This window comes from Cupressus sempervirens, chromosome 10 (assembly GCF_028749045.1).
Source record: "Cupressus sempervirens isolate cs-2001-9-10 chromosome 10, ASM2874904v1, whole genome shotgun sequence".
In the NCBI taxonomy this organism is placed as follows: Eukaryota; Viridiplantae; Streptophyta; class Pinopsida; order Cupressales; family Cupressaceae; genus Cupressus; species Cupressus sempervirens.
Window position 1 is genome coordinate 600,539,545 of NC_143127.1, and position 21,982 is coordinate 600,561,526.

The window sequence follows — 21,982 nt, forward strand, 5'->3', positions numbered from 1 at the left end:
TCTTCTTCTGAACTTATTTTCAATTTCGGATTTATTTATTCAGCAGGTCTCAACTGCTTTTCTTGTAGTTTCTTCTCCTGACTTATATATGTGATTTTTCTCATGCTTTAGTCTTGTTTTAAGCAGTTTTGTCTTTTTTTTTTATATTAAAAAAGTTTAGGCAGAAGGAACAAAGATAGAAAGCCCAGAGAGAAGGCAAGAAAAGAGAAATCCAGCTCTCCCACATATATAAACAATTACAAATAGTGGGGGAGGAGACTATAAGAGAGAAAACTAGTTGCATATCAGGCCTAGATGAAAGATTCTAAAACATTAGTTTTAGGATTACAAAAACGGTATTTATATCCATCACAAATACACACTGCATGAGTTAGTTTTCCTTAATTCCAGCCACCTTGTGTTGGGCAGTCTGTAGAGCCAACATTAATACTTGCATTCCCTGGATTAATGAGTCTATTCTGGTAAGCCATTTTCTGGTATTGATGACTGGATTCCCCTCTTCTGTTGTCTGAGTCAAGATGACACTTCTTCATTAGTTTGCTAAGGTCATCTATCTCTTCTTGTGTGAGAAAACTCTGGTACTGGTTAATATAACTGGCAGCTTTCACATCATCCTTATAAATCAGCATGGATCCTTCGTATATCAGCTTCATGAATCTTCTTTTAGGGATCTCCAAAGACATAGAGACCTGTGACATTATGTAAAAATGGATGAGTTTAAGATTAAACTCAGTAGGGCATCTTCTGATGAGTTGAATAACTCTTTATTCCTGTCTTTCCAAAGAAACCATAGAATTTCACCAGTTAGCACAAACCAAAATCTATTTTGATAGGAATCAAAAGACTCAACATAACCTGCAAGAATCTCACTCCATGACAGCCCAAGCTTTTTATTCCAATCAATGGGAAAACAAGATAAATGGACCAGACTTTCTTGACATAGATGCATTCAAAATATAAATGTTAAAAACTTTTAGTTTTATCACATGGACCACAAATAACAGGTTCAACATTAATGGAAGAAAGCATAGACCCGACTGCAAGTTTTTTTAGGAAAAGAAGCCATCCAAAATGTACAATTTTTTTCTCACAAGGACCTTTCCAAAAAAAAAAAAAAAGAAGTAATGTCAGTTAGAAAAGGGACACTCAAGCCCCCAACATTGGGACACCCGTCTGAGATTAGAGTGGTCATTCTTAAGCATTCCATATAATTGTTTTGTAGAGGAGTCTTTAAAAAGAGTACCATCATCGCACTTAACAATTCTGTTATAATCTTCACAATTCATGATTTTACCCATTCTGTCTCTATTAATCACTTTGCAAAGCAGGGTAAAAGTTTTCTTTTGAGAGATAGGAATGTTAAATTTGGAAGAAATCTCATCCTATGATGCAAGCTGATTATTGACATTCAAATCACTGATAGTAGAAATGCCCATCTTTTCCCATTTTTTTGCAGAACAACTTTGGGTTAAAGCCAGTGGCTTACTATTCAAATACAGTCCCCACCAAATAGATCTATCAACAACAATATAATTAGGAGGGCCACCTACAACATTCCTTAAAGAGATATATTCCCTCACTTGAGACCAAGCATTTTGGAAGGAATTGAATACCTTAGAACCAAAGATCTTAAGTTTGAAGTCTCCCATAATGATATCCTATAGAGGTATATTTGACCATTGTTTCTCTTTTTTAACAACAAATTTTTCAATATTATTTCTAACAAGAACCTTCCAAGTTTCATCTCCCCATAATGCTTTATAGATCCACTTAGAAGGCAAAGCAACTCCATGGGCTTTGATATCTCTCAAGCCAAGACCCCCAAGATGTCTAGGTAAGCAACACCATTCCCACTTAACACAATGTCTACTCTTAGAGCCCATATCATCAAACCATAAGGAGTCCCTTAGAATTTTTTCAAGCATATTATTCTAATACTTAGCAAACAGCCATGTGGAAGCAAAGTAAAGATGATGAGAAGATAGTACTTTCTGAACAACCTGAACTCTTCCTGCAAGAGAGAGGGAATGAGTTTGCCATTTGATGTGCTTTCTATTAATCTTACCACAAATCCAGTCCCACATATCAGAGATAGAGGGTTCAATTGCAAAAGGAATACCCAAATATCTTACAATAGTTTTGGGACCAGCCCATTTCCAGCCCATATTGTTCAGCCATCTAGGCAGAGAATCAGACCAACCAAGGACAAAAGATTTTTGAGGAGCAATCTTGGCACCTGAAGCCAAGCAGAAAAAAATGAGCCTATCAATGGCTCTAGAGAAATTCTCCTCTGAGAGCTCAAGAAAAAATGTTGTGTCATCAGCATATTGGCCATTAATCAAGGTTTCTGAATTAGGGAGAGAAATACCTTTAATAGGATTACCAAAACTGTTATCTCTGAGAATATAAAATAGAGCATCAGCAGCAATCACAAACAATGAGGGGGGAATGGGACACCCCTGCCTAATAGATCTTTGTAGAATGATAGGCTTAGACAATTCTCCATTCACATCAATCACTGTAGAGGAGTCTTTAAAGAGGATCTCTATCCATCTACAAAAATATGGTGGGAACCCAAATGCCTTTAGCATGCCAATGATAAAGGGCCATTCAACCCTGTTGTATGCTTTTTCAAAATCTAACAAAACCATAGCCACATCTTAACCATTTGCTTTTGCCCAATGCATACCTCCCCAACTTGTAATCGGATTTTCTAAAATATATCTGCCCTTAATGAATCCAGTTTGTGTAACTGAAACAAAGTTCTTCAGGATAAATGCAATTCTTCTAGCTAAGACTTCGGCAATAATTTTGTAAGACGAGTAAGAAGAGTTATAGGTCTCCGATTTTTAACCCGAGATTTATCTCCATTTTTAGGAAGCAACTTGATAACATCTCTGTTGACTTTACTAACCAAAGAATCAAATTCACTAGCATCTTATAGAAAATCAGCAGCTCCTCACCTATCCACTCAATATTTTCTTTGTAAAACTCAGTTGTGAGTCCATCTAACCATGGTGATTTCTCATTCTTCATGGGCATAATGACATCAATAATTTCATCCAGTGAGATATGTTTATTAAGGTTATCTCTATCCAAAGCATTGAATTTCTCTGGAATAATGTTTATGCAACCTTTTAGGGCCTCCTGCCGTTCTTGTCCAAATTCAGATGAAAAAAGTTTAGAGTAGAAACTATAGAAAGCATCTTTAATCAGAATAGGGTCTTTAGTATTACCTTCCTCAACCTGGATTTCCTTAATCAATTCTCTCCTTTGTTTAGCTTTTATAATATTGAAAAAATATCTTGAACCTATATCCCCATCTTTGAACTAGTTCATCTTAGCTCAAATTCTTTGACCTTGAATCTTGACTCTTTGCAAAACTCTAAGTTGGTGCTTGACAGAACCTAGAAATTGCTCCAGTAAAGGATCATCTCCCTGTTTTTGCAGTTCTAACTCTGCTTCACTAAGCTTATTTTGGAGACTAGATTCCTCTTTGTTTCTATCACTAGCAAGTTTTTTACTAGTAGTCTTGTCTTTTTTTTGAAAGTTTTATTATTTATAATATATATCACGGACATCACATCTTCTCAAATTCTAATACGAGGATTGATCTTTCTTTCCTTGAGCTTTTTCACAGTAGATGTAGCTTACGCTGAATGAAAAATCTCGCAATTGAATAATCTTATAATTATGACTTCTTTATTTAAATCACAAGAAGATTTAATTAGCTTCTTGCGAGGTCAAGTTTTTAGATCAAGACGCATCATAATGATAATTTTGATATCAATAACAACTATTGTGAGGAAGCGAAAGGGAAAGCTGTAGGATTATCCATGACAGTAAAATGGTGGTAGACGTGGAAGATAGGATGTCATCGGGTAGAGGATCGAACAAATAGTCAACGAAAGAAAAAGGTTTTAAGTATTCGATGAACACAAATCAAAGGAGGGATGAAAGGGTTCTAAAGAAACTAGCAAAAGGGACAGCAGTGCTGAGAAAGAAGGAAACAAAACATTCACACCAACAGATCTTAGGAGATGAGCGCTGGTCATTCCATCGAAGGTAATTAATCCGATCTGCAACCACTAGAAGGACTATAGACTTCGTCTAATGGACATGCATAACGATGGACAAAGTTAAGATACTGCAAGGGTGAATAGATCAATACGAAGGCCGTGTAAGTTTGAAAGCTCTCCCTATAAAGAATTGACTATCACAGAGCTTGGTATGGCAAGATATATCAAATAAAAGAACTTTAAATTGTGAGAAAAAAATTGCCAATAAAAGAGTTAGTCTTTTTCAAAGTTACAAATGAAGGATCCTGTGATAACCCCAATAGGTTATAACTTCTTCAAACACCAAAAATCTTTATACTTCAGTTGTTTGACATTTCGTCAAACACTTTGCAAGCAAGCTCTGATACCACTGTAATAACCCTCTTCAAATCTGCCCTCAAAAAATGCTGATGAAAGCTCAAGGAATTTCATCAAACAATTCACATGCAAGGGACGTATGACTGATATAGTATTTCAGCTAGCTTCAATTGACTTTTTTTTCAATTTGCATCAATGAGAATCTTGTGCTAGAAGACTACAATGGACTACGCAATGACCTAACATGAGTGTGCTACTAATTTTGACAATATTCAGTGCATATATATGATCTAAGCATGAGAAATGAACACCTACAGCCAACTGGCATTTTTACAAACAGTTGGTATGCAAACTAACTAGTTGATAAATAATGATATTAAATTGCTTAAATGACACCAGCAACTATTATCTTCTTAATTGAAATGAAAAAATACAATGCTCATGAAATATGGCCAAGACTTTGGCATTTACATGGATTACAAAATGATAATGCTGGTACAATGCGCACTTACAGCTGAAAGCTTATAACACCCTATAAAGCAATACTACCAAAAGAACCTGGTTGTAGATGGCTGTAATAATTTCCTTCAATGCTGCCCCTTCTGCTTTGCTTTTTTCGAACTGCTTTTTCGGTTCCGCTTTTTTCGGACTGCTTTTTCGTACCCGCTTTTTCAGCCTGCTTTTTCGATTCCGCTTTTTCGGACTGCTTTTTCGTATCTGCTTTTTCGGATTGCTACTATGTTGAATCTCAAGACCATATCTTTCAATGGTGTCAAGATTTCCAGCTTGAAGGGATTTCGTCCTTCAAACTATTGAGACATAATCTCCAGAAAATTCCCCAATTTTTTTGATATTTCCAAGCATGCTAAAAAGAAGCTCTTCCATTTCTTTTATAGTGTTCTGACAAGAGCTCCATCTTTCGTTTTCTCAATGTGGGATAAAAGATAACTCCCTTTATGTAACTTATGTCTCCAATGTGTTATAAAATAAAAAGGGACTCTTTTAATTTAAATATTTCCCACAAACTATAGTCTATGCATTAATAAAGTTAAATATTTAAATTTAACTTTATAAAATAGCTTTATCAATGCATAACAAATCTTATCAATGATAAACAAGTCTTGTCGATTTTAAACAATTACCATCAACATACCGCTGCCACTGGATGTTCGACCATATCCAAGATGACTTACTATAAATAGTAAGTATGCCCAAAGTTGCCTCAAAACCCCTTAGAAAGACCTGCAACTGAAACTATCTAGGCCAAATGGCCTCTAAGTCCCTTTAATGTCCTGGTTAGCCTACAGGACCATGGGGAAATAGGCTAACGACAACATCATGCTATGAATGCTAAAAAATGGGACATTACAGATCCGGAGGCAGATGGGCAAATGGAGATCACAACCTTTCTGTATAAGGGAAAGGGAACCCCCTTCCTCAAGAGAAATGCAAATTTTGACATGGAATGTTAAGGGTCTAAATGCACCTAACAAAAAGCGCTTGGTGAAGTGCGGATGTATGGCAACAGAAACAAACATTATATTGCTGCAAATTAACAAAATTGAATATAGAGGGAATTTCAAGCTATGTGAAGAAACTTGGGTCTTGGCAAATTGAAGTTGTTTAGCAGATGATGCTTTTGGAGGAATAACAATCCTGTGGGAAAAAAAAATGCAGTAAACTTTGAACCCATTGTTGCTGCTCCCAATTGGCAAAGTGGTATTGTAAAATCTCTCAATAACAACTTGTAGTTCTTATTTATCAACATTTATGGCCCCATTCCCAATTCGGGAAAGAGAGAAGTATGATTAGAAATTGACCAATTAATGTCAAATTATCCAGCCTCCCACATAATCTTTTGGAGGGAGAGGGCGATTTTATGCTATTTTGCATAGTTGGATTTCTTGCAGAGTAGTCGCCGAGTCTTGAAACCATGAGTAATCCCGACTTAAAATTGCCTAGAAAACTCATTGAGTTTTTCCTGAGTTTTCTTGGAAAATTTGGTGAGTCCGTACCAATTACTTGGTTGTGTTAAGACACAACTGCATAAAGCAAAAAGACAACAGAAATAGATTCATTTTAATGACGTGTTTTCTTATGTTTGTAGTGTGAGGTAAAAATAGGCTTCCAAGCCCTTGGTAGGTAATTGCAATCGATTAGAAGCAGTTTCAAGCAAATTCAAACGGTTTTTGAAGAGAAAACACACTCTTAGGAAGGTTTTTCAATTTTGTTTCCATGTTATTTTGGAACTTTCTATTTACTTTTTGTTGCATTTAGTTGAATACAAAATTGTTCCTAAGTAGTTACAAATGTTTTTGAATCAATCCCTAGTTTTTAAATTTTTTTTGTAACTTTGGATGATTTCTAAAAATACTGAAACTAATTTAGATAGGTTGTTTAATTATTTAACTCAAATATTAATTTTGTCTATTCACTTTCTCTGTGTAGGTCGACATTTAACCATTAAATTAGCATGGCAGATCCAGGGAATGAGTGGCCGCTAACACAAATCCCTTCTGGATTTATAGGCACTTCTCCGAAAGGTGCTAGAGATAAGACATGGAGGTATGCCTATGAAGGACTAGAGCATGGGCAAGTGATTTGCATAAAATGTGAGAGCAATTCATGGAGGCATAAACTCCCTCAAATATCACCTTATAGACATTAACAAACATGATACTATGAAATGTGATAAAACTACATAAGAGATAAAAAGATATGTTAATGACATTCTTGTAGCTAGGGAAGAAAATGAGTTGTAAAGGGAGAGAGCAAAATTAGCTATGATGGTAGCCATAGCTGAATCTCAAGGTGCTCCAATGGACATTGAAAAAGTAGCAACACTTGAGAGCACAGTGGGCTCTCATCGTGGCCTACACATACACAAATTGAGCCCTCCTCTTTTATCTTTTCTACTTCCTCTAGTAGAGTGCTTGTTTCTTCGTCACCATCAGGTACACAACCAATAGACAGTTATTTTGTGCCCGAGAACACACCTGGAGCACAATCATCATTAGAGGCCACTAGATGGAACAAGGAGGCACATGAGAAAACAAACATCACTTGTGCTGATTTTAGGTATTTCAACAACATCCCATTGAATGTAAATGAGAGTCCCTATTGGCTAAATTTGGTGACTGCAATGATAGTTTTAGGAAAAGGATACAAGGCTCCTTTTCGCAAGGATTTGGGTGGAGGGTTAGCAAATAGTCCACTTGATTTCATTTTAAAATATTAATTCTTTCTCTTGTTTATTAAATAAAAATCGTGTACTAAGACTTAATGTCACTTTGTTTTTGTAGGTGGCACTCATAAATGCAATTGATAGGGCAAGATTGGTGGTGGAGGAACAGAGAAAATAATGGACAAAATATGGCTACACCATACTTTTTGATGGTTGGATAGATGGAAAAAAACCACCATTATTAATTTTTTGGATGCTTGCAAGGACAAGGTGGTGTTCATGAAATTGGTTGATGCTTCCAACAGGGTGAAAAATGTATCAACACTGGCATTAATGTTGGAGAACATTGTCATGGAGGTAAAAGTACAAAATGTGGTGCAAATCATCATAGATAATGCAACACATGTGGTAGTAGGTAGAATTCTCGAAGATAGGCACCCCACTCTTTTTTGTACACCTTGCGCAACGCATGTCCTTGATGTTCTTTTGGAGGACATAGGAAGACTTGATTGTGTGATTCCACTTGTAGAAGATGGAAAGCAGATCACAAAATATATCTACAATCACCTTGGGTTCTACCTTTGATGAGAGAGCACACTCATGGGATAGATTTGGTGAGATATGGTGTCACAAGGTTTGCAACGATCTTCTTGATGTTGGAAAGCATTATTGGTGCATTGACTTCTTTAAAGAAAATGTTTGTGAGTCAAGCATTGCTAGACTCACCTTATCCAAAGAAGGTTGCGGAAGAGACTGTCGCGACCATAGTCTCTGACACCCACATTGCACAAAAGACTACAGAGATTGTGGAGGTAACTTCAAAACTTGAAATTTTAATTATTCTTGATTTAAGTCTCAATTAATCTTTTTGTAATTTACTAATTTGTGTTTCTCAATTCTAGTTGTTTGAGTTCCTAGTTGGAGTTTTGTGCATGGTAGATGGGGATCAAACCCCCAATGGGGTAATCTTTACGAGGCCATGGAGAGGGCCAAGAAGTCTTTAAAAAATAACAAGGGGTATAGATGCAAATTTGATCCCGTTTGAGAAATTATTGATAGGAGGTGGAACAATCAGCTCCACCAATCCATAAATTATGTTGTCTCTTTTCTCTTTGCTTTCTAACTTCTCAATATTTTATTTTATAGATGCTCAGTGGCAAAGTTGGGGTGCAAATACCCCCCATCTCAAAAAATTTGCCCTCAAAATCTTATGCTAGCCTTGTAGCTCATTCAATTGGAGCTTATCTAAGGCTGTCCGCTAGATGAAGAGAAACAAGTTAAACCAAAAATGCCTCAATGACCTTGTCTATGTATAATATAGTCTTCAATTGTGCACAAGGAAGGAAGATAAAGTAGTAACCGGTCCACTTGATTTAGATGATATAGATCTTTATAGTGATTGAACAATACAGGAGCAACCTCCATTGTTTATAGAGGAGGAAGTATTTGGAGAGTTATGCTATGGAGGAGGAGGGGTGGTGGATTGGGTTTCACGCTTGTCGTAGGTAGAAATTGTCTGCCAACTGGATTGTCGTCAGTGTTTCTGTAGCCGATGGAGTAATTGTCGGCGGTGTTTCTGTAGCCGACGGGCTAATTGTCGTCGGTGTTTCTGTATTCTGTAGCCGACGGGTAAATAGTTTGTAGCGGACATAATGTTTGTGGCCGATGGACTCCTTCGAGAAGGTTTGGTGGATGGTATTTATATCTCGTCTGGGATCATTGTAAATCATCATGGATCTTATCTTATCACCAGTTATATAATCTGTTGGCATATGCGAAAAATCTAAAGAGTTCTTCTGTTCATTATCTGTGTGCATTTCTTAATTAATCTATGCGGTAAACATTTGGCGCCGTTGCCTTATGAACCTAGAAGGTGGGAGGAATGAAGATTAATGCCAAATCAGCTTAGCAAGGATTGAAATAAGGTCAAGGGAAAAGATGGAATTTGTACTGCGCAAGAAAATTTAATTTTGGCACAACAAGCCGAACGTCGAAGGAGATTCCAGAAGATTGCCGATGGAAACCAGAGCACGGAAGACTGGTTGGAGGAAACTTGGCAGCGGGTGGAATTGGTGGAAGAAGCACGGGAGGAGTTTTTGAATTTGTGTTCGCCGAGGGAAGAGAATCCAAACGGAAGAGCATCGACTCGCACGGCTCGAAGTGTCGACGGAGCAAGAGCGTGGAGTGAACTCTTCGTCTGGGATATACTTCCGCAGGGGACAACTTCAGAACACCCTTCTTCACCAAGGTTCGTAGCTGTTGAGTCTGACGATGTGGGAGTGCAGTCTGCCGGTGTGGGAGACCAGTCCGCTGGTGTGGGGGTACAGACTGTCGATGTGGGAGTGCAGACCGCCGGTGTGGGAGTGAAGAGCGGCAGTGTTGCAAGACCGAGCAACGCCTGTTTACAGAAATCAATTGTGATAGCGGGACCAAAAGAAAAATTGCCGAAGTTCAATGGCGATGGTACGGCCGATCCCATTTGACATTGGAAAACATGTGAAACGATCTGGAAGGCAAATGGGATAACTGATGAAGACGACTGGATGAGGTCGGGGCGTAGCAATTGATTGGTTTACTAATACAAATCCACAAAAGCTAAACAATTGGGATAACATTAAAAAGGAGTTTCTGGCAGAATTTAAACTGTTGTGGGATGATAATGAAATTGTAGCAGAGATCTTCAATACTAAGCAGCGGAAGAACGAAACCATCTGCGTTTATACTAGGAAATTAAAAGACTTGATAAACAAAATGGAAAGTAAGCTAGTGGACAGACTTCAGAAAAGATGGTTCATGGAAGGCCTACACTTGAAGTTGCGGATGAAAATGGAATTTGTGCTACCGTAGTCATATACGAAAGCTTATAACAGAGCATTGGACCTCGAAAGTGAGCTGAAGACAAAGAAGAAGACGAAGACTAGCTCATCTAATTCGGATGACGACGAACCTGCCGGAGGTGATAGCAGCAACGATGAAGGCAACAGTAAGAAGGTTCGTGCCCTACAGAAGGACATGATCTGCATGATGGAGTTTAAAAACATGCAGAAGGAGCCAAAAGGCAGTGAGCTGTGGTGCACGGAGTGTAAGACTGATGGTCATATTAAAGGATCGTGTCCAAAGAACCAATTTTGTGACATTTGTTAGATCATGGGCCATTTGACAAAAGAGTGCCCCTTTAACATGAAGACAAGAGGATCTCCGTAGGTGCTTCTTACATTGGAGGCTTTCCCGTCGGCCAGTAGCGGAAATACGAATAGCGCAGGTGCCACATTAGGAGGGTACAAAAATAATAACAGAGGGCAAAATAACAACAATGCGAACAATAACAATAATAATGGGAGCCGAAGTCGAACCCAGTATGATGCAAACGGACGGCCGATCGTTCAATGCCGAGCATGTAATTTGTGGGGTCATTTTGCGCGGGATTGTACATCGGCAAACACACCGAAATTATTATGCAGATGGTGCGGACCCGGCGACCATGAAGATGCCAAGTGCCCAAAGTTTGGAGTAAACTTGATCACTGTCAGCACGGATGAAGAGGAGGTTTTGGCAATTACGCGGAGGCAAGCAAAATTGTCGGCGGAGGAAAAAAGAAAATTGGGGGAAGCACAGGCGGAAATTGGAAAGGCATCGTCGGCATGGACATCTCAATTGAAGGACATCACCGACACCTTGGCAAGGAACTTCGCAGAACAAAACATTGTATGACAGATCTTACAAATGGAGATATCGGTCAAGATAAGTGACCTCACAATGCCCCAGTTACGGATGGCCATTTTGAATCATACACCATTTCCGAAAGCAACATAGGACACAGGAAGGGACAGTAGTCCAACGACGGCAACAGACCCAATGCTTCTGGCGCTCATGACGGGAAGACATCTGGCGGTCATCGAGATGGGGATCTTGGGAAATGTTTTGATAGACATAATTGTTGACGGAGGGTCTGACGTGAATGTCTTGCCGGAGGATACTTGGAAGAAGTTGGGAAAGCTGATGCTTTGGCCACCTACATTCCAGTTGTTGACGGTGGACCAGCACGGGATCAAACCGTTGGGAACCTTAAGGGCGCAACAGGTAACTATTGGAACACAACCATTTTTATTGGATTTCGTAGTCATTCCATTGAAAAGAAAAGGATATGATGCTATTCTGGGACAGAATTGGTTGGTGCAAGCAAAAGTAAAACATGATTAGAAATGAAATACCCTATCAATGGAGCGCGGAGGCAAAAGATTCATAATTGACCTGCACACAGAAATGGTAGGTGAGGAGGTAGCATCGTCAGACTCAGAAGGTGAAGGTGACAGTGATGACGAAGGAAATGATGATGAAGGAAAGAGGAGAATGGAACCAAACGACGAAGGAGTATTGACACTAGAAGGAGGATCGAATGATGACGACCTAGACTCGTTGAATGGCCTTTACCATTGGCAAATAGAAGACTACGAACTCATTCCAAGTTGTAATATGCTAAGGGTCGACGAAGGTGAGGAAAAAGAGGAAAATGAGTGTCCGAAGGAATACAAAGAAGCAGATGACGCAAAGGAGGTTACGGCTGAAGAAGGGAAGGACATACAATACAAACCCAGAAAAAAGAAAAATTCCATCGTCCAGTATACGGTGAAAGGACCGCACAAGAAGAAAAGAATGCATCGCACCATAAAATTAGTTGAAGGGTGCCGACAGAAACAAAATAATCTAGATGCGCGACGACCGCAGGCACAGTGGGCGACGAAGGTGACATAGAACAGGCATAAGGCGTGGCATGACAAACTCAACAGGTTTCAGCCGGGGCAGTTGGTACTCAAGTACGACAATCGGAATGAAAGAAAACAAGAAAGGTTTAAGGCAAGATGGGTTGGACCATATCAGATCCGGGAGGTCGGCGACAATCGAGTGATAAAGTTGGGGATGTTGGACGGGCAAGAGGTACCTCACGTAGTCAACGGATCCTACCGTGCCAGGAAGATGTTGTTGCCGTCACCGTCGCAGAATGATAAGATGATTCCCTTGTCGTCATCGCAGAATGATGACGCTTGGAGGCAAAATTGAGGTGCTGTTCATTTTTTTGTTAAAAAAAAAGAAAAAAAAGAACTAAGTGTTCCGCGGGCGTCTGTCCGCGAAAGGTTGCTCCGCGGGCAGCTGTCCGTGGAAGCTGCCCCCCGGACCCCTGTCCGCGGGCACTTGTCTGCGGGAGTTCCTCCGCTGGCAATCGTTCGCGAGAGTTGCTTCGCTTGGGAGTGCGTGTTTGAGCTAGAGATTCGAAGTGCCGGGAGTGAGAAAGGTGTGTGGAGGACTGAAAAATTTTAGTTGGAGGTGTAGGAGGATTGGAGGAAAGAGGTGTGTGTGTAAAGCCTAGTAGCTGCATGAGAAGTGGAGGAGCTTTAAAAAAAAAAAAACGATGACGGATTGGGGCAGTTCAGAATGAGTAGCAGATGATGCCAAAGGGAAGGGGAAGCATCAGTGGTTGCCAGAAAGAGCGTGGAATCGGCAAAAAATGATAGAAACAGTGTGTTACATGTAGTTTTGTGTGGGTTTTAGAGTGCTAATTTGGTCTTGGTGGCGAGGGGCGCTGCCCCTCGACCCCACCAGGGGTGTTGCCCCTTGGACCCCCACTCGTTGCGGATATCAGTTGTGTGAAGTGTGACCAGTTGAGAAGAGTTGAAGCTGCTGCAAGAATGGAGTGTCTGTGTACCAGAGGCACTGGGAGTAGGTGTTGGCCAAGAGGCTGTCTTGGTGGATGCATAGAGAGCTTGGGAGGAGTGGGTCATCCAGAAGGCAGTACAGCGACACTTAGCTCAGTGGACCCAGTGTTGGAAGCAGAGAAAGCAGCACGGGTGGCTATCAAGGTCAGCTTGAGGAGATAGTATTGTGTTAGTAGAGGCTTCAGATGTAATAGGATGAATGTGGAAGTGATGTGACAGAAGTAGATTTTTTGTTGTAGTCACTCTGATAATGTATTTTGTTTGTTAATTTATCTCAGATATTTTGTAATTGTCGTCCGGAGATGACTTTTTCTTTTGGGGGGGATGATGTTGTAGGTAGAAACTGTGTCTGCCGACTGGATTGTCGTCAGTGTTTTTGTAGCCGATGGAGTGATTGTCAGCGGTGTTTCTGTAGCCGATAGGCTAATTGTCGTCGATGTTTCTGTATTCTGTAGCCGACAAGTAAATAGTTTGTAGCGGACATAATGTTTGTGGCCAACGGACTCCTTCGGGAAGGTTCGGCAGATAGTATTTATATCCCGTCTGGGATCATTGTAAATCATCATGGATCTTATCTTATCACCAGTTATTTAATGTGTTGGCATATGCGAATAATCTAAAGAGTTCTGTTGTTCATTATCTGTGTGCATTTCTTAATTAATCTATGCGGTAAACAACGCTGGATGACATCAAAGAGGAGGATGAGTCAAATAGGGAGTCATTGTTAGTGCCATGAGGAGCTACATCCAAGTGGAGGATGAGCCACATATATCATTAGAGATATTGAGGGAGGAGGCATAATCATGCCCAGTGCAGCTTGTTAGGAATGGACCCTCTAGTTCTACGTCTCCCTTATTTTTTAGTAAAGCTGGGAAGATGGAGATGTAATTGTAATATTGTATTTGCTTTTAGTCTTACAAAAACTCTTTACTATTTTGCTTCCAGCCATCAACATTCCTTGTGAGAATGCGATTTCGTATGCACTTTGCATTTAAATATTTCTAGACTCAGCTTGTTTATTTTGTGTTCTCATTAATTGACTCATTGGTGCATCTCCTCATTGAATTTTGTTGAAAAATGCATTTCTAATTAAATTTAAACCATATTTTAAGTTCTCAAGCTTTTTTGCTAAGATTTTTTTCCCAAAAACTTCCCGAGTTTTTCTTGAAATTTTGTTTTTCAGGCCTTGGCAAGTGTCTGTTGAGTCTGGATTTTCCAACTATGCTATTTTTCATGCTTAAAAAAAGAGGTGGATCCCAAATGATGGTACAGTCTCAGGCAGATTTTAATGATTAGGCAAACAGGAAAAGTTTGATGGAAATAGAGACTGGTAGAAGAGAATTCACTTGGAACAACAAAAGGCTTGCTTTAGTCACATATTAGAGAAATTGGACAGGTTCTTTATGAAAGTGAATCTTGCAATTATTTCATTTGAGCTCAAAGCCTCCATCCAACTATTTTTTGGATTGGATCACTATCCTATTTTACTTGAGATTTTGGGTGATTTACATTGATCTAATAGTGGTGGAATGAAGAACAATTCAGGGTTTCCAAACTTTTCTGTTCCGTATCAAATCTCAAAGCTTTGAAACAAAAGTTACTAGTATGGAATAGAGAACATTTCAAAGACATATTTGTTGAAAACAACGTATTGAAGAAGAGTTGATCCCCTAAACAAGGAAGACGTCAAGGGAGGTATGGATCAAAATAGATATATGTTGGAAAAAAGACTATTGCAAGAATATGAAAAGGCTCTAGCAAAGGAAGAGGTATTTTGGAAGCAAAAATCCAGAGTAACATGGTTGGAGGATGTGGATAAAAACTCCAAGCTTTTTCACAATGTGTTCAAAGCGAGAAGAGCCAATAAGAAGATAACCAAAATCATCAAAGAGGACAAGTCTATGATAGAAGACCCAAAGCAGATAGCGGATAGTGCTGTAGAGTACTTCAAGAATCTACTTAACAATTGGGAGGGGTTGGATTTGAACAGTTAAATGCATCTTCTAAAGAATATACTGAAGCTGATTACAGAGGAGCAAAATTGGATGATCAATGCAAGTATCACAAGGGAAGAAGTGGAAAAGGCTTTTAAACAGTTTCAGGTTGATAAGGCCCTAGACCTAGAAGAGTACCTTGCTGATTTCTTTCAGAAATGCTGGGATACAATGGTCAATGATGTAGTGGAAGCCTTGAAAGTAACTAGACACTGGACGACTTCATAAAGAAAACAATAGCACTTTCATTGCCCTAATACCAAAAAAAGAAGATGCATCAAAATGGGAAGAATTTTGATCCATATCCTTAGACAACATGCTGTACAAACTTCTAGCCAAGGTCATGGCCAACATGCTTAAAACTCTCTTGCCATATATTATATTAGATGAGAAAATTGGTTTGTTCCTATTTGGCCTATTGTAGATGGTGTCATCATAGCCCAAGAAGAAATTCACACCATCCAAAATCAGAAATTGCCTAGCATGATTATCAAACTTGACATAAAGAAGGCCTATGGCAAAGTTGATTGGCTATTTTTATACAAATGTTTAAAAGCCTCAGGATTGCAAAAGATGGATCCATTGGATCTTTTATTGCATTTCAAGCCCTTGTTGGTCAATGGGCACCGGAAGGTACTTTGAGGTATCTAGAGGACTAAGGCAAGGAGACACCATGTCATAAATTCCTATTCATCATAACGACAGAAGGTCTTGGGATATGTATCAATGCAACAAGGAGGAATGGAAGAATTCAAGGTATTCAGATTACAAGTAGTGTTGAAGCTTGCACACATCAACAATTTGCTAATGACATTGTCTCATTTGGAGTTGGCAAAAAGGAAGCCACAAAATATAAGAAAATTCTTAAAATATATGAGAAGGCATTGGGCCTGATTGTCAGCAATGGCAAATCAAAGATTTTCTTTTTTAACATGGATTGAATTAAGGAAACATAGATAGTAACAAAATGAATTTCAAGGCTAAAAGACTTCCACACCTATGAGATCCTCTTAAAGAAAAAATGGAAAAAAAGGCTTCCTTCTTTGAAGAGCAAGTGGCTTTCATGGGCTGTGAGGTTGGTTATGATTAAAACAGTCCTCTCAGTCTCAGCAATGCCAATATACCTCCTCTCATGTCTAGCACTTCTAGTTGGGGCCAATACAAAAATCATACAAACTATTCTACTGGCAGGGGTTAGCAGGAAAGAAAAAGATTGCAATGCTCTAATGGGACAAATATGTAGATCTAAACAAGATGGTGGCATAGGTATCAAAAACTTGAATTGGCAAAACCAAGCTCTGGGGGCAAAACTAGCTTGGAAGATATATTCTCAACCACAACTCAAATGGGTCAAGATCATCCAGTCTAAGTATCTAAACTCTGAATATGAGGACTTTATATTTAGAAATGCTAACCCCTCAAAGGGTTCAAGAATATGGAACATCATCTTAAAATGTAAAAAAGACAAATACATATGCTTGTTGCAACACTCATTGCAATACGCATTGTACAAACCCCAAAGCTCCTCAAATCTCTCCACAATCTCTGCAAACACTGATTGTACAAACTTCGATTCCAAGCTCATTAGAGACCTTGTATTTCCTATGAACAATCATTGGACCGGCTACACAACCTGAAGGGTAAAGCCATTCATCTTTCATCTTAGTATATTTGGATTCACAACCTACATGCATATTCCTAAATAACAAAGAAAGAAGCTTGATGGAAGATCTATAAAATGTATTATTCTTGGTTATAGTGACTAATTTAAGGCATGTCGCATTTTGGATTCCAACAAAAAGAAGATATACATTATTAGAGATGTAATTTTTGATGAGAAGAGTGAGTTACATTTTCATCCCACAGCATCACCTACTTTAGGTAGTGCTTGTATTTTCAAATTGGATGGAAATGTTGATAGTCAATCTAATTCAACACCCATAAATGTCTCAAGACCTATGCCTAAGTGGTACGCTAGTATCTTTGTGTTGCAAAGTTAGATGAAATCACAAATGCTTCCACTTTAGGACTAAGGACTCACAACATGGCTTGCAGTATGATAAATCTAGCATTGACGAGTTCAGTTGTTGATCATTTTAAACCATCTAATGTTCAAGTAACACTAGAACTAAAGCTTTTGAAAGAGGATATGGATGCAAAGTCTCTAATTAAGACTTGGTAGCTTGTTGATCTACCAACTACTAAGAAAAAAATTGGATGTAAATGGATAGTTGTGATATTGCTATCAGGATTCAACAGTGTAGTTATTTAGTCAAACTCATTGACCTATGTTTCGCGAGTAGTGATTCGCAAGAACCCATCTCTCATGAGTACGAATGGAACATTTAGCACTCTTTGCATCTAGGTGATGCTCACAGAGGTTAAGCAACGAGACTTCTTGGGAGGTCAGCCATCCTAGTATCACAAAGTTTCCTCCAAGGTTAAGCCCACTTGCTTGCAGGCCCATTTGCAAGCAAATGAGGTTGCAAATGGATATTCAAAACCAAGTATAGGTAAATAAACCTAGACTTGTAGCTAAAGGTTATGCCTAGAAACAAGGTATTGACCACAAGGAAACATTTTCTCTCCCAGCGAATATAAAAACAATTTAAAATTTATTTTTCTTTAGTGGCACAATTCGGATGGAAATTTTTATCAAATGGATGTAGAAAGTGCATTTCTCAATGGAGACCTTAAGGAAGAGGTCTATATAATCCAATCAAAGGATACATTGCACCTAGTTTAAAAGAATATGCAAACTTGTCAAGTCCCTATATGGTCTCAAAGAGGTCCTAAAGCTTGGTATATTGAAATTGAAGAACATTTGCTATTATAAGGTTTTACTAGGCATCCATATAATCCAAATCTCTACTTTAAGGAACAAGGAGAGATATGTGATTGTTAATGAATATGTTGATGACTTAATTATCACAAGCAACTTAGAAACTATGGTTGAGATAACCAAAAATGATCTCAAGAAGGCATTTGATATGATAGGTCTGGGGCTATTGGATTATAGTCTCAGTTTAGAGGTATGACAAACTAATCACCATATTCTTGTATCTCAAAGAAGATATGCTAATGCACTGCTCGAGAAGTTCAGAAGATGGATTCCAAACCCATGTCTACACAGATTGAATTAGGATTGCAGTTAATTATTTCAGATCCATCTCCTCATGTAAATGCATCTCCCTATCAATAGATGATTAGCAGATTTTAGTTTAGTTGTAAAATCTGTCAAGATTCATGCAAGAACAAAAATGTGTCATTGAAAGCAGTAAAATGGGTACTCAGGCATATCCAAGGTACAATGAATCATGGTTTGGAATATAAAGGAATGATGAATTCTTCTTGGTAGGATATCCAGATGCAGATTATGTAGGTTCTATCGATGATAGATAATACACAACTGGATTTTCTTACTTCTTGGTTTCAAGTCCTGTTTCTTGGTGAAGTAAGAATCAAGCTACTGTTGCTATTTCTCAATAGAAGCATAATATCATTCAGTAAGTGCAACAATTTGTTGAGCACTTTGGCTATGTTGCATATTATAAGGATTTAGGGTACCACAAATGCAACCTAGTGGCCTCTAATGTGACAATCATTTTGTTCTCAAGCTTGTTTGTAATCCAGTGTTTCATGAGCAAACCAAGCATATTAAAGTTGATAGCCACTTCATATGAAAAAAGGTTCAACAAAACATTCAACTCCAATTCTGCTATATTTAGGAACAATATATTGATATCTTCATCAAGCGTCTTGCACATGTTAAGTTTGAAACTGTTTAGGTTTCTCTTATTAGTACTTTTGAACAATGATGTAATAACTGACAAGGGAGAAATGTTGTCATATTCCATCATTACCACTGCTATGGTTTGTTTGTTATTGTTTGTTGGAACAATTGAGGTTATTGGTTATTATTTGTTGAACTGAAAGTGCTATTCTAAAGCATTGGAAAAAATATAAGAGAGAATATTATGATTCATTTTCTCTCGTATTCTATTATGAAGCTATAATGGTCTTGGATGTTAGGGGTATTTCTAGAGGAAGTTCTTATGGAGCTACTGTCAAGAGGCCATGCTTTGAGGGCTCTTGTTTTCTCTTCATTGCTATCTAGTAGTGGTACTATGCCTTATTTTGTCTTGTTCTTTTGCCATATGGAAGGCTTTTTTGGAATGCTAAATTCTAATTGTATTTGATGTTGCTACTCTTGAGAAGTTTGGCTTCCATGTATTGGGCATGCTGTTTGCTAATAAGATGATGGATGTAATGTCCCCTTGTTTTTGGGACATTATAATTCTGTGTGCTGGCTTGCTTCGCCTAGGTTTCAGGGGCGGAAAGGTTCTTTACAGGGTTCAGTTCGAGGTTTGGCTTAGGCATTTCCAGTTTCAGACCCATTGGAGCAGTTTTGGCAGGTTGTCCGGATACTTACTATTTTTTAGTAAGTAAACAGAGCACAGCATTTTCAGTACCTCAGTGTTGGTTTGGAAGCGTCTCGCCGAGAGCTTTCCAACGAGCTATTGCATGTGATTATCCAAGTTCATTTGTTCAGCCATTTTAATGCCCGATGATTATATGGTTTCCTGACTAAGTGACTATTAAAGTTATTTAACTTGTCACTTTATTTTTAAAAAGTTACTATGTTCACTTAAGTGACTAAAGAACGAAAAAGGTGCTTTATCCCACATAGCTTAAAGGAGCATGCATCACTTTGGGAAAAGTTATAAAGGGACAACAAGCTCCACACACGAGGGATGAAGATTATAATATTGAAAACAAATATTAATCAGGGAGCTGGAAACAGTTGCTGGTTATTTCTTTGAGGACGCAAACCCTTGAAGAAACTTTGGAGGTTGGACGCAAAGCTAGCCTTCTTTTAGGTTTTATCTGTATTGCCAATCTGACTACTATTTCTGTTTGTAAGATTGGATATTCTGAATTGTTGCATGTTATTGTATTGCTGATGTATAATACAGTAACGTTATTAGGCAACCATTGGTGATTAATTACTGGTTTATATTGTACTTTTGAATATTGGAGGAATAAACAATCTTTTTTGAGTTCTCTCGTATGCAAATCTGCTGGTAACAAATTGATTAAAGTTTTGAAGTTTGTATCACATACTGGTTTACTATTCCGATTTAAATTTGTAAGTTTATATCGCGGGTTTTAGGAAAATATCTGGAAAGGGATATTACAGTGGTATCAGAGCTGGTTTTCTTGCGAGCTTGTAAAATTGAAATTATATCAGCAAATAAAGTATAGTCAGAATTTCATGGTGTAAATCAGACTACTTTATTTTCTATGTGGAGGAACAGTGTTTAATTGATCAAGCCAAGCAGTTCCGGACTGAAGTTTTCATAGCAGAGATCATACTGTATGTTCCTGCGGGTTAGTAGTATTCACAGTTTGCAAAGGTTCTAGAAGGCATTTTTTAGGTCTGAACCGACAACCATAGCTTTGTCCCCGGAGCCATCCTCCTCTCTGAGCAGACGTACAGGGAGCAACACTTGTTATATGGTGATAGACTGAAGACAATGAATCACAGCTAAGTCAGTTGGAGTTTTCGGTGAAGGACGTGGTTGTGTTTTTTCTTCTTGCGTGAGCCAACATTCAGTAATTGGATAGTAGCACTAGTAATCGCTAGGTTGATAGTTTAGCAGCAGTTAGTGCTCATACAACTCGAAATAAAGTTGATTGGCGGCACCTTTCATTCTACAAACTCGCAGAGCTCTTACCTTGGACGTGATCCACCATTCATGTATGGAAAAGCAAAGAGATTAGCAATAGTTTGTGACCCGAATCTAGACCACGACATAGTAGCAGAGATCAACCTTAGCGCAATGTTTTTCCATTATAAACATGTCCAGCCTATGTAGACATTGTCGGGTTTGAGAAGAGGTTATCGCAGTTGCTTCTTCATCAGGATAGATAGATGTGAGGTGGTGTTCCAGTTGTTGCGACTTGCTATTAACAGACATATACAGCAGTAAGAAGGTGTGGCAGAATCTCAGACCATTATTTGTATTCAGTTTGTGAATAGCACTCCAGTTGGTTCTTACGGCTTCTTCAAGACCTGATGTGTCATCCATTACGACAGTCTTCACAAGAATGGGTCACGGGCTATTTACAGGAGTCATAGAGCAGAAAGGCCCTAAAGTTTGGGCGTCGTAACAGGAAAATCCAAGCAAATAAACCAGTGTCACCGTTGGAAATAGTTACGTCGGGTGTACAGGGGGGTTGGACTTCGAATGCATCGAAGAAGTTGTCTTGCAGGTGCAAAACAGCCATATTCCCCAATCTATATTGCGTTGACAGTGAGCGCAAGTATTTCTTTGGTTGACTAGTGGGTGTTTTGGTTGGGGACGTGAATCGATAGGCATTGCAAAACAAAAAGAACAATCCAGGTTCGGCTTTCCCTGCTATGGTTTGATTTCAAACCCTTTCCATTATAGTGTTAGCAGAATAGAAAAAAGAGTTATCCATTGCTGTTGAAACATGTGATTGAAAACAACCATTTAAATGTATCCTTGCATTTGCTTCTAACTGTTTGTTAAAATTCCTATGCCATGGCAATGTAAGATTTTGAGACTATTCTCAGGGATATTCACAGAAAGCATTGTTAAAGGTTTGCATATAAACTGTTTGACAAAATACCCCATTTATAGATTCAGCAGTGTATATTAAAGTTAATCCCAGCGGAGAATATTTTGGACA

General features: G+C 38.6%; 1 protein-coding gene across 1 annotated transcript in view; it reads left to right on the forward strand.

The window, feature by feature from the left end:
- Positions 1–21,982, forward strand: part of LOC149535292 (uncharacterized) — a 144,366-nt gene that overhangs the window by 82,824 nt on the left and 39,560 nt on the right. The window lies entirely within an intron of this gene.